The 14014-nt window shown below is 34.8% G+C and overlaps 1 protein-coding gene across 3 annotated transcripts in view; it reads right to left on the reverse strand.

The window, feature by feature from the left end:
• Positions 1 to 14014, reverse strand: part of LOC150097647 (uncharacterized) — a 219192-nt gene that overhangs the window by 153491 nt on the left and 51687 nt on the right. The gene's annotated exons all lie outside the window — the stretch shown is intronic.

Below are 14014 nucleotides of genomic sequence, written 5' to 3' on the forward strand. Positions count from 1 at the left end.
TGTTGAAGAACAAGCTGGATTCAGGCAAAATTAAGGCTGTCAGGATCAGATTTTCACTATATGACAGATAGTTGAGAAAGCATGGGAATATAACAAAGATCTGTATTTAAGTTTTGTCGATCTGGAAAAGGCATATGACAAGGTGCCAAGAGAGAAGCTATTCAATACGCTACAGTTATATGATGTCAATGAGGCATTATAGCAAGCAATACTTAGTCTTTATTTAAGTTGTAATTGAAGGAAGTACAGGAAGATGGTTTAATGTTAAATCTGGTTTGAGACAAGGATGTACATTATCACCTCTGTTATTCATTATCTATATGGATACATTATGAAGGAAAGTGGTATGAAACATGATATCAGAATTGGAGATATTAATGTCAGCTCATTGCTTTATGTGGATGATGTTATACTTCTAAATAAATCCGCTACAAGTCTGCAAGATTCCCTGACTAAATTGAATAACTGTTGTAATAGATATGGTATGAAGGTTAGCATTAAAAAGACAAAGACAATGAAAATAGGCAGAAACATTGAAAATATCAACTGCATTGTGAATGGAGAACTTATAGAACAAGTAAAACATTTCAGCTACTTGGGTATGATTTTTAGTGAAGATGGTAAGTTAAATATGGAAATAGACAACAGAATCAACAAAGCTGGTATGGTTGGAAGTCAATTGAATAAATTCATATGGAATAAGAGAGAAATTAGTCAAAAACACTAAATTAGCTGTATACAAGACAGTGTTCAAACCAGTTTTAACTTATGGATCTGAGAGCTGGGTTAGAAGTAAAACACTTGACTAAAGACTAGAAACTACAGATATGAGAGTCCTGAGAAAGATTAAGGGCATGAACAGATAGCATCAATGGCAATGTCATATTAAAAACCAGGATATTAGGAAAGAACTTGATATTGTCAGCATCCAGGAATGCATTAGCAGAACTAATCTCAGGTGGTATGGTCACTTAAGTAGAATGGGAGAAGAAAGATTAGCAAAAGAAGTGTTCTCTGCCAGGTTGGCAGGAAAAAGACCCAGAGAAGGTGTATTGATACAGTAAGAAGTGCCTTAGAAGACAGAAACATAAGATATGATAATATTGGAGTCTTGACATTTAGCAGATTGATTTGGAGGAAAATTGTAGATAGGAAGTTAATAATGATGTAATTTTTTCATGTAGTACTATCATATCCTGTACACCCCTTGACGGTATATATCAGGAATTTGATAATGATGAAATTTCAGTATATGCACACATATACATATAAACAAAATGATATAGAAATATACAGGCAAGTCTGTGTTATCCAAATAGCTAGAAAAACTGCATGTTTGGATAGTGTACTTTTCCCACATAGTACGTTCCCCCCCCCCATCTCCCTCAGAATGATGCTTTCTGGTTTGTGCTAAAGTGGTGCTGCGGTGTGTAAGAAATATGAAATTTGCATTATATTCGTAATGCTCTTGGTCCCATCATAAAATTCATAAAAACAATTTATTAAATTACTAAAATAAAGAGCCAAAAGGCTTCAGTTCAGCAATGTAGAATTATATAAATCAAGTGGATATTAGATCCAACATTATTTTAAAGCTGAATGTAGGTGAACTATGAAAGTTTCATAAGACATCTTGTGAATGCCAGGGAGTGTATTCCAGTAAGCTCTCTGGTCAACTTACCTTATGAAACTTTCATAGTTTCTACATTCGGCTTTGATATAACTGGATCTAATATCCACTTGATTTATATAATTATTTATGAATTTATAATGCACATAGAAAAGTGATATTATTGCAAGAAAAAAGAAGAAATGCTTGAACTGTACTTTGTATGGAATATTATTATTGCACCAGCACCTCTATGGAGTCCTAAGACTCATCATGAGGGGTCAAAACTATTAACATAATATCTATCGTACCTCTCCTTGAAACCATTAACAGACATAACACTTACACCTAACTCAGGTAGCCCATTCCATTCAGTAACCAAGTAATCCCATGAGTTACCCTGGCTAATTTAACAATATGCCAGGGGTGGGCAAACTGTGGCTAGTAAGCTGCATGCGGCTCCCGAGACAATATTGGTTTTCATTGCCATTTAAACTTTTATATTAATAATCTATAGTAGTATAGTATGTACCAATATTAGAATATTTTATTTCGTAAATGCTTTAAAGATAAGTAAAAAGCATATAATTTTAAACTTTACATTTTTAGCTTTTAAATGGTACTAACCAAAAGGGTTGTTAAGGTGGATTTTATTATCGTATTTGGTTGGTTAAAAGTGTTTTGACATTTTATGGCCTGTGTTGCTCCTGACAAAATTAGTTCCAAAAGTGACTACTATGATTGCTGCATTACCCACCTGCTTTCATTGTCTGGACTCTGTTTCATCACTCTTCATGCAGTACACATAAGTTATGTGCTTGTGGTGGTAGTGGAACATAACTAGTGAATTTTAGTGTAGATAAATACTTTTCTGATTAATAAATAATTAAGATTGATTTTAGTAAAAGTCATAAAACCCTTGTTTAAAATGACTGAGCAACAGAAGAGTATAAAACGGAAATATGAACAAGAAAAGAGAATGTTTAACCAACAATGGGAGGATGATTTTGCTTTTACTGTTAAGGGTGAAAAGGCTCTTTGTCTTATCTGTCATACAACCATCAGCCACTTTAAAGTCAGTAATGTAAAGCGTCACATGCATGTAATCATAAAAAGTTTGTGTCTGAATTTCCTCCTGAATCAGAACTGCAAAAAACAAGATAAAACGTTTGAAATCTAATTTAGTCACTCAACAAAATAACCTATTTTCCCTCCGTAAGCAAAGTGATTTGGCTACTGAAGCTAGTTTTGTTATAGCTTGGAATATTGCTCATAGTAAACTACCTTACAGTCATGGAGAATTTGTTAAAAAGAATATTAGTGATGTGATTGCAATTCTCGCTCCAGAGAACTCAAAACTTAAACAGGCAATAGAACAAATTCCTATCACCTACCGCACTGCTGAGAGACGTATTTCTGAAATATTTTCTGCGGCTCTTGAACATTCAAAAATGTATTATATGTGGCTCTTATTACCGAAGAACTTGTCCACCCTTGCGATATGCCATCTAAACTTCACTATCTATTTATCTACTACTACTACACTCAAATCTATGGCTTCATCATTTTCCTGGAGTACAGTTCCCTCAAAGTACATAGCTTGTATTTGTATGTATTTGTATCTCAAAATGCTTAACTTGACACTTTTCCACATTAAATTGATATCCTTGATGTTTTGCCCATCCTATCAGCCTATTCAAATCATTCTGCAAGTTCTCTACATCAACTTGATTATCTATTATCCCATCTCACTTGGCATCAGTGGTGAGTTATAAGGGGCTCGCACGAGCCCTTTGTTAATTTTTTCTCAAATTTGCAATCCCCTTGTTCTTCTTGTTTGCTTTTTTATTTTTTCAAAAAAAAAAAAAAAAAAAAAAAAAAAACATAATTTTTTGAAATATATTAAGTGACAAACTCATAAGGTAACCTAGCAAAAATTAGTCTACTCGGCAGTGTATAGATTAATTAGAATTATTGTTTCAACTCCTCTATAACTAATGCACCCAAGTTTGAAAATAAAATAAGCGATGCGCTAACGTTACCCTTCTCCCATCTGGTAGCCAATCGTATGGTAAAACCGTTGATTATTACTTGAAGTATAAAAACAAAAGAGAAATAAAACGTACTCAATATTATTGTGTTTAGATAATATTTATTTATTATTTATAGATTGATTGTCATAAAAACTTCTATCGCAAACAAAACAAATTTATTTTGTCTATAAAAAATGCAGACTATTGCATATGTGCGATTATAAAAGATTTTATTCTTATTATATTTTGATAGTTAATGTTTGATAGTGAATGTTTTTCTTATGTAAGATAAATTCACACAGATGATTGTGTGCAAATATTTCATGTTTAAATCATGAAATATTTCTTTAAAAATGATAACCTTTACAGGTTGATTGTCCCCTCATACTTTTTGACTGGCATTTGTACACAAGTTGTACTAATAAAAGTTTTTGTGTGACATACGGTTTTTTTTTTTTTTTTTTTTTTTGCTCGACGATGCGAGCCCTTTAATATTTCCATAGCTCACCACTGCTTGGCATCATCTGCAAACAACTGAATATCTCCCTTCAAATTATTTCTAATATTCTTATTATGATTATTATTATTATGGGATATCCCATGGAGTCCCTATATTCATCAAGGGAGGCCTTAAAGATTATGTCAAGCACTGTCCAACATTCACACAGTAACTATCATACTTAGCTTTGAACTCATTCACAGTCATGGCACCCACAACAGGCTCTAGCAACCTATTTCACTCATTCACCACTCTCCAAAGGAAAAAATCTAGTCCTGACACACCTGCTAACAACAATCTTACTCAGTGAATAATGATGGTCCCTATTCCACAACCAAACCTGTTCTGAAAAATTTCCTCTGTATTAATCTTGCAAAATCCCTTCAGTAATTTGTATGACTCAATCATATCATCCTTTTCTGCTTGTCAACCTATTTCTGTAACCCACAAATCTTCAACCTTTCATCATATGGTTCATTCCATACACCTGCTAGCATCTTGGTTACTTGCTTCTGGATCCTCTTCACCACCAAGAAAGCCAGGTGACCAGATCTACACACAGTAGTCAAGATGAAGTCTTACCAAGTTATTATACCTCTATAAAGAGGTATAATAACTTGCTTGTCAGGGTATTCTTCAGTAACCAAGCAATCCAATGGGCTGCTTTTGCCACTTTTATAATATGTCATCAAAACTTTAACTCCCTATCCATTAACATCCCCAAATCCCTGGCTTCATGAATTTCCTGAAGTACAGTTCCACCAATGCAGTACACAGCTGGTAATCTTTTCATTCCAAAATGCATAACTTTACACTTTCTCACATTAACTGATATCCATTCTCCTTTGCCCAGGGTGTCAGTCTATCCAAATCATTTTGCAAAATTTTAACATCATCTTTATTAATTATTGCTCTACCCAATTTTGCATCATCAGCAAACAACTGAACAGTTCCTCTCAGATCCTTTCCTATCTCATTAATGTAGAAATTAAGTAGTAGCAACTCAAAAACAGAGCCCTGTGGCACACCACTAGTCACAAGCCTTCTACTGGACTCTACTTCTGAAAAAACTACTCTCTGATATCTCTCCATCAACCACCCCCTTATCCACTTCATGAACTTCATATCCATCCTCACACCCTGCAATTTATTAATTAGAATTCCATGTGGAATCCTGTCAAATATCTTTGCAAAGTCCAGCAGTATCATGTAAATAAATCTTTATTCAACTACTCAGCTGTCAATGTATTATAAAACATGAGCAAGTTACTGAGGCAACTGCCTCTATGTTAGTGTTGAGAGGGACTTGTTAGAATGAGATGTTTTTTGCTCACAGATATAGTGATTCTTCGTAATATGTCGCAAAAAAAAAAATCCACTGACATATACTTGTGCCAAGTGCCTTGATGTCATCAATGTTTTGGTGGAATCCATGATAGTTTCATTGTAGGAATGATTTCATTATTTTTGGTGGATTTATCTGACTTCCCAGTGTTGTGAGATTTTGTTTTTATCCACCTGGGCTTTTTCCTTTTTGAGGACTATGGACAGCCAGTGTCTATCTCATCCTCTTCAGGAAAAATATCCAAGAATGTCAACAAATTCAACTCTGTTTGGGACAATGGGTGTTTTTTGTAGTTTTATTTTCCTATGGAGATGGAACTGTATCCATCCCATCTATTAGTGGGTCTAGAAGCAAGTCTTTAATTCTTTGATGTGTATGTTCCATTACTTTTTAACTAGTGGATTTGATGTAGTGGCTTCATTTTTGGTGTAATTTCAGGAGTACAGCCATATTCATTTATTTTTTTTCTGATTTGCTGTATTGAGATTGTGAGTAAATCATACCATTCAGGGATGAGGTAATTGTGAGAAGGTGGAGTTACATGTGTTACTGTTACCTTTTCAGAGTAAAAGAATTTTTCCACTAGATGTTGTAGTATTACTTTCTCTCCACCTCCTGATATGATATTTTCTGCTCTGTCTTGATCTTTTGAATCTTTCCACTTATGGCATGTTCAGAAGTAGGCTGGATGAACACCCTTGCTTTCAATAATGTTGGGGAGTTTCAAGGTGTTGAATGTAAAGATAATATTCCTGATCAGTGCCAGGATACTATCTGAATATATGAGAAGTCTTATTCTCAACAGATTTTAGGATCCTTCCAACCTTTCTAAAACTTTCTGATCAAGAAGGGTGACATTTCCCAATAGGTCATTCACCTATTGAATTAGAAATACGAGAAATGATGGTACCGTTATAGATGTCTCTAATGGTTTTTGTTTCTTATATTTAATATCTGTTGATGGTGCAATGGTTTCTGAACTTGGTTGAGGCTTGTTGAGAGCTCTGATAAATATGAAAGGCTCACACTCACAAAAAAAAAAAAAGGGTGTGAGTGTTTTAGCATGAGCGCTCTCCTCCCCCCGCCATGGAGTCACACATGAAACCACTATCTGGCAAGCAATTTGTCTGGAAATGGAATGTTCCAGGCTACCCCCAGATACCAAACTAGCACTACAGCAAACCTTGGATCCTATCCCTGGAAAGGAGACTTACTGCAACACCATTAACTACTGTAGGGAGCCCACTAGCCAAAGCAGTGCAAGACTACAATGATCCTCCTTTCTGGTGTCTATGGATTGCACTGACAGCAAACATGTTAATAAGGTGCTGGATTCCAGAAAGTGGTCTGGAAAATGGGAGACTAAAAAAGACTCAAGAGAAGTAGAGCGAAGACTACAGGAAAGGAAAAAACAGACCAGTACAATCACTGAGAGGTATCACCCACTAAAAACAAACAAGTGCCTCACATGGATACGATAAAAATACAAGAATGAATATTATACATGAGCAGTGACCAGGTTATTAGGTATGTTTACCTAATAGTGAGTAGCATACACTTCAACAATAGCATAACTTCAACTCATGGAGGCATGGAATTCACACTATAGTCTTACATTGGACTGCAGTGGATCAGTGCTTCAACAGTTGAGCATCTGTGAGATGAGGCAGCAATTGAGTCACCAACTAATTGGACCAATGAAGTGTAGTAAAATTATCCTTATGCTCCTAGAACTATCCAAATGACATATTGTGACATACCTGCTGTGCTGTTATGTCACAAGATTACTAGATGAGCAGAGTCCTGCAGTCATTTGCTGACATACCCCCACTGGACAAAGTTTGAAACATTGCAGACCAGCAGACCACTATCTTATTGCAGCACAACTTCCAATTGTGGTTTATTTGTTAATCTGTGATTTTTGTCACTTTCACAGATATTTATTCTAAAGAAACCCCTTCTCAGCCATTTCAAAGAAAAATTCCATATTTATCTGGTTGATAAACTATGAACTTCAAATGTCCTTTCTCTGCATAATTTGTTTCAGACATCATCATATCAATTATCTTACTAGTCAAAAATAGTCTGAAGTATTCAAATTTTGTCAGAAGTAATTACCACCTATAGTCTGGCATCTTCACTGAAAGGCATAATAATTGGCTAAATATCAGTCTGTTCTATTATCTCTTACTTTTGTTGGCTGAATGGGATAGGCCTATTTTAGATGTTCTGTCAATACTAGATGAATCTTCCTCATCTTGATAACCTTTGTCGCTTGAATTTTCATCAAAAATGTTCATCACTTTTGAGTTCTCCATCATGCTGCAAAGAATCATTTAAAAACAGCTCAATATCATAATGATCCAAAGTGAGTTTTTTTCCCTGAAAGTACCATTTTTCACTGACACCAGCATTTATTACAAACATTAAAAGAAAAGTGATGTATAGAAATATTCTAAGATGGCAGCATCCAAGTCAATATGAAAAAATAAGACTTTCAGTAGTGCTTACTTGATTCTGATATCATCTAAAGATTGCAACTGTCAGTCTTATAATCCTCTGTTGGCTTCCCACATCAACAAGCTGACTTTAGTCACAGAACTGCTGCTGGTTCTCTGGTTTGTTGGCCCATTCTTAGTAAACTCAAAACACCATTGTGTATAACAGCACAGCAGTGCATCAATGCTTGTACCAAGCTCAAAATCCCTTAGGTCATGATGAACAAACACAAGACATTGATGAAACAGTGGATTCCATACATGATAAGGACAGAATTAATAAACTGGCTGCCTAGTGTATGTATGTATGTATATCAATATCGAAAGACAAACAGGGGGAAAAGGATCATGTAAAGAAACTGAAGTTTGTATAATCAACTGAAATATCTACTTGGGCATGAAGTTTCCCAAGCATTTGCCCATTATGATTTACACAATATCCAAAATCACTTAGGTGATTATCCAAACTCACACTAACTACAGTGTGTGTGTGTGTGAGAGAGAGAGAGAGAGAGAGAGAGAAATTCATGATTACTGGAAACAGCAATTATCCAAAATGTAGATATCCATGTTCATGACAAAAGAAAAAAAAAAAAAAAGAGTAAGGAAATTACAACAGACAATTATAAAAGGATGCATTTCATAATAGTGCTGTTTGTATAGTACTATTATGAAATGCACTCATTATCACAACAATTATAACAACTGACATGATTCCAAATTTTAATAGACTCTAAATACCATACTTCATTAAATGTCATCACAACCAAAGTACAATTATTATCATAATTTTGAGTAATTTTTACCAATAAATACATTACTGGAAGAGTTTAAACCTTAAATGGAAAATTACAGCAACACATATATGACCAAACATTAATTGTATTTGAAGGCTCTCATAATTGCTTACATACAATACAATTTGAAAGTGCCCATAAACAAATTTTGGTTGGTGTTTTTTTTCTCACTGTTTTTCTGAGAATTTTCATATGATAGTTCTCATTTGCAGCATTCATGTAAAATTCTAATTAGCTTATCAAAAGTTAAAGTGCAATTTATGATTTTGGCTTGGGTACCACAACAATTATTTTTTGCCTGATTCTGCCACTACAAATGACTAAATGAAACCAGAATTAAAATGATATGAAAAATTTTAAGAGAGATCCTAATTACAAATTACATTAAATTTCAAATAGCAAGTAGCCAGTGCAAAATTTCAACATTAGTTTGAAGCATTCTGTCAATAAAAGTGACCCAAACTGAACCCATACAGACATATTTGTGTGCATCCTACCCTGTTTTCCCTTTTTTGGTCTTTCCTAGACAAATTTCAACAAAATTTGTCCAGTAGCAAGTATCCAGGAATAACTGTGTACAAGAAACAAATATAATGAGAGTTTATTATATATTTTGAAATGCAAATGAAAAAGTATGTGTATTGAATTGAAACTCCTATGAATTTAAAAGCACAAAAGAACTCTAGAGAGAATAGTGGATCAAGCTGGTCTTTAGATGAGTACATGAAAGATGCTAACTTATGAAAAGGATGGAAGGAGGAGACTTGTACATTTAAAGTCTAAAAAAAAAAAAAAAAGCTTCGGCAATTTTCTTGATAGATCTTTGACCTCTGATATATAGTATAAAAAATGTCTTCTTGGAAAGATGTTTCTTTGAGTTAATAATCTACTGGAAGAAGACTTGCAATTGTGATGAAGAATTCTTCCAAAGAACAAAAATATCATCTGCAGAGTAAAGCCGTAAGTAAAGATGTGGAGGATATACACTTCAAAAATGTTTCACATAATAGTTGGCAAGGATGTGAAGGAGTAGTAGAGAACATACAACATATGGTTGTTTGTATGTATAATTTCTTTTTCTTTTTTTCTGGAAAATAATTGACATTAATGGTGAAATCCAACATTTTAATGATGTCTGAAAGAAAATTTTTCTTCAGTAATTTCAAAATATCACTTAATGGAATATTAAAAACAAATTATTCCAGACAGATAAAAATTTAAGAGCTACAAGGAAAGAGTCGACCTTGGATACTCAGTGGCAAACTAAAGAAAATGCTGGTTGATTCAGTCAAAAAATATGTAGTGAACTTGTCTACAGAACTTGTGCATAGAAAAATCAGTATTCCACAGCAGACATAGGAACTTAAAGAGTATTGATTTTTCTATAAGCAGGCACTGGAAAGAAGAAAATGTATTGAAAGTCTCTAACAGGAAGTTTACCAAAACAAAGAGTAAAAGTAGCTAAACAAAATTCATTAGAGACTAGTAAGAACATAGAAAATAAATCTTAGAAAGGTGGTAAAGTGTTATGGAGGCTATTGAAAATGCTTAGAAATGAAGAAAGGAGTGCTGTAAAAAGAATAAGAGATAATAAAGGTGACATGAAAATTGAACATAAAGATATTCTAGATATTATTATTAAGTGAGTGAGACCTCCAGGGAGTTGGGGACCCACTGAAGGAGGTCACATATCGCTCACACACCAGCTGTCATTCACACTACCTGAAATCACCACCTCCAAAGGAATCCATCCCAGATGCATCACTCTATGTGAGAAAAATCTACCTCTCATCCCCATTTTCACTGCATTCATTCTAAACTTCCATGGAGATATCCTATCCTCCCCTCCTCACTCTCCATAAAATGAAAAACTCCAACTACTAGTATCTCATATAACCCTTTCAGAAGTTTGTAAGTCTCGATCATATATTGCCCCTCTTTCTTCTGCATTTCCACAAATTCTTAATCTGTGTTCATAATCTGTATTCCACAATCCTGATAGCATCTTTAATACACACACTCCTTTGCACTCTCTCCACTGTATTAGCATCACCATGGAAACCAGGAGACAAGACCTGTGCACAATAGTTCAAGTGAAGTCGTATCACGGCATTGTAAAAGGTAAAATGACTTCCTTATCCTCAAACATCAAGGTTTGTTCCACCACTGCAATTTTCCTCTAGTTATATTTGCAATGTTTGCTATATGGTCCTTGAACTTATTACAGGAAATTGTTCCTGTCTACTAAAACTCCACAATCCCTAGCCAGATCAGTTTCTTCTAGCACAATCTCATATAATATGATATTATATGAGATTGTGCTAGAATCTCATTATACCAAAGTGCTAAATTTACATTTACTACCAAGGAATTAATAGCTATTATCATTTACTCACACTTCAGCCTACTCAAATCATTCTATGTAAATGCTGTATATCATTAGCATTCCTGATTGTTCTGTCATCAATAAATTATTCATCATCTCCTGTCAGGTTCTTCCCAATATCAATCATATTTGGATTGAATAACAATGGTCCAAAGACTGATCCCTGTGGTACACTACTGGTCATCCTGAATCTTGCACACTCGCATCCCTAATATACCACTTTTTGATATCTGTAGTCAGCCACTCTCTTATTCATGCTAATATTTTATAACTGAATCCTGTAATCTCCAAATTATGCAACAATCTTCCATGTTGTATTCTGTGAAAAGTCTTAGCAAAATCCAAAAGTATCAGGGAGTATCCATTCCCAGTGTCTGACTCACTGATAGCATTATTATAAAATGTGAGTAAGTTGCTTAAACAAGGTCTTCCCTAAGTAAACTTATGCGGTTCATTGCAAACAACAGAATTTTTGTCAGTCTATTTCTGTATGCAAGATCTTACTAACTTTTCCAAAATCTTCACCACAACTCCAGAGATACTGAAAGGTTAACAGTTAGGCATATTAGTCTTTGCACTACCTTTGTGCAAAGGTATTATCATATGTTCTTTCCGCTCCTGTGAATTCCCTGTTCTGAGACTCAAATTATATAGCCTGATCAAAGGAACAGAAAGATCAGATGAACACACTTTTAGAATCTGTGCTAATATCTCATTAGCCGCTACTGGTCAATTCTTATTCTGCTTATGCAACAGCTCCAGTACTTCCTCATATATCTGAGTTTTTCATCCAGTGAATCCAAAGTTACATATACCAGGTTGATAGCATTTAGCAAAATTGGCACTTATTAGTGTCCATTTTGGAAATTTTAGAACACATTTGATCTTGGAGTTAGCAGTATCTAGGGCTGCAACACCAAAATCAGATGGACAATTTTCTCCTCTATTTTATAGAAAGAATACATATTATTTTCCTATAAAAAAACAAATTTTACCTTTCTCTTTATGAATCAGCTGCTTCTGTAATTTCTTATTTGTATCCTATACTGATGCAAATAAGAAAGCTTAACTTTGACATTCAGGCTGTTATTTTCATATAAAAAAAATCATTGTACCACATAACAAATGACAATTCAAGATTTCATTAATTAGCATATGATCAGAGAAGTACAAGTATTTATGAAGTTCTTTCTTCTAATATATATATATATATATATATATATATAATTTTCATTATACATCATTCACTAGCATAATGATAAACACAATATTTATCATACTGTGAAATTAACATACAATGGAATTAATTATCAATGAAATATGGCCAATTCTCATTCAACTGCCATTAAAGTCCACTATAATGGTACATACAGATTTAACTTTGGCTAGTTTAGCGGACAGAGATGGTTTGTCTGATAGCCGTGATTGTGTGTGTGAATGTCAATTGCAAGCAGAATGTGTGTGTGTGGAGAGAGAGAGAGAGAAATAGAACTGCTGAGAAAGGAGATAGAAGGAATGAAGATCAAGTTGAGGAGGATGAATAAAGATCTTTGGAGGAGAGAGAGAGAGAGAGGTTGGCTAGTGTGAAAGGAATGAGAGTATGAGAATGGCATCACAGAGTAAGAAAAGCGAGACAATGGAAGAGAGGAAATTGAAAATGTTGAGAGAGTGTAGAGGCAAGGCAGATGAAAGACGAGAAAACAATGAGAGACAAGGGAGAGAAGAAGGTGAGAGAATGGGAGAGACAGGGGAAGAGAGGAAATTGCAGAAACACAAGAGCGTGGAAGTAACGAACAGAGAGGTGAGAGGGAGAGAGAGAGAGAGAGAGTGAAAACCATAAGAATCAGTGATGACAGTGAGAGAAGGATGAATGAATCTGTTTGGAGTCATGTATGGCGATTCGATGATTCAGGGTGTGCAGAGTAGAATGCCAGAGGAGTGTTTGCATTGTGGAATGACAGAGTGTGTTTGTGGCAATGGCAGTAAAGAAAGATGAAAGTATAGATATGATAGTAATGGTTGGGACGAATGACCTGAGAGGTAGCGTGAATCATATAGCATGAGATTTCAGGTTGATGTTAGACATAGTGTAGCAGAAATGTGTCTGAAGAAAGATAGTGAGTATGTTGTCCTGGTATGATAATGCAGAGTGGAGGAGAAGAGCAGGGATGATAATGATGATGATGAATGAGATGACAACAAGAATGTGCAGGAAAAGAGATCTGGAATATGTGAATGCATGGAGTACATTTGAGAACAGAAGAGAGCTGTATGCAAAAGATGGATTACATTTGAATGCAGAACATTAGGAACATTAGGGATAAATGGAATGAGTTTGTGGCATTGACTGACTCAGTCTCTCCAAAGGTTGTTGATATCAGTGAAACTTAGTTAACTAAGTTTCACTGATATCAACAACTTGAGGAAGATGTTCTAACAGTGATAGAAATTGAAGGATATAGCATATTTCAGCAGGATAGAGAAAGTAAATGTGGTGAAGTGTTACTCATGATAAGAGATGAACTGTGCACTCTCAGGGGGAAGAATCTCAGTGGAAATAACACTAATGGCTTTAAGAGTATATGATGTGAGATAGATGCTTATAAGACAAGATATTTAGTGGGATTTACTACTGAACAGGGAATATAGATGGTGATGAGCAGGAAATATTTAGGCAAATTAGTTTGGCAAGTGCAAAGCGAGTAATCATTATGGAGGACTTCAACTATAGTGATCTAAACTGGGCAGAGGAGGCAGCATGCAGTAATACGGGAACTGAATTTTTTGGATTTCTTGAGGGACAACTATCTTATCTTAGGCAGCATGATGTGACAGAGGGAACACAAG

The sequence above is a fragment of the Typopeltis vanoorti genome, chromosome 17, assembly GCF_054136105.1.
Source record: "Typopeltis vanoorti isolate ZY-2024b chromosome 17, IOZ_Tvanoo_1.0, whole genome shotgun sequence".
NCBI lineage: Eukaryota > Metazoa > Arthropoda > Arachnida > Uropygi > Thelyphonidae > Typopeltis > Typopeltis vanoorti.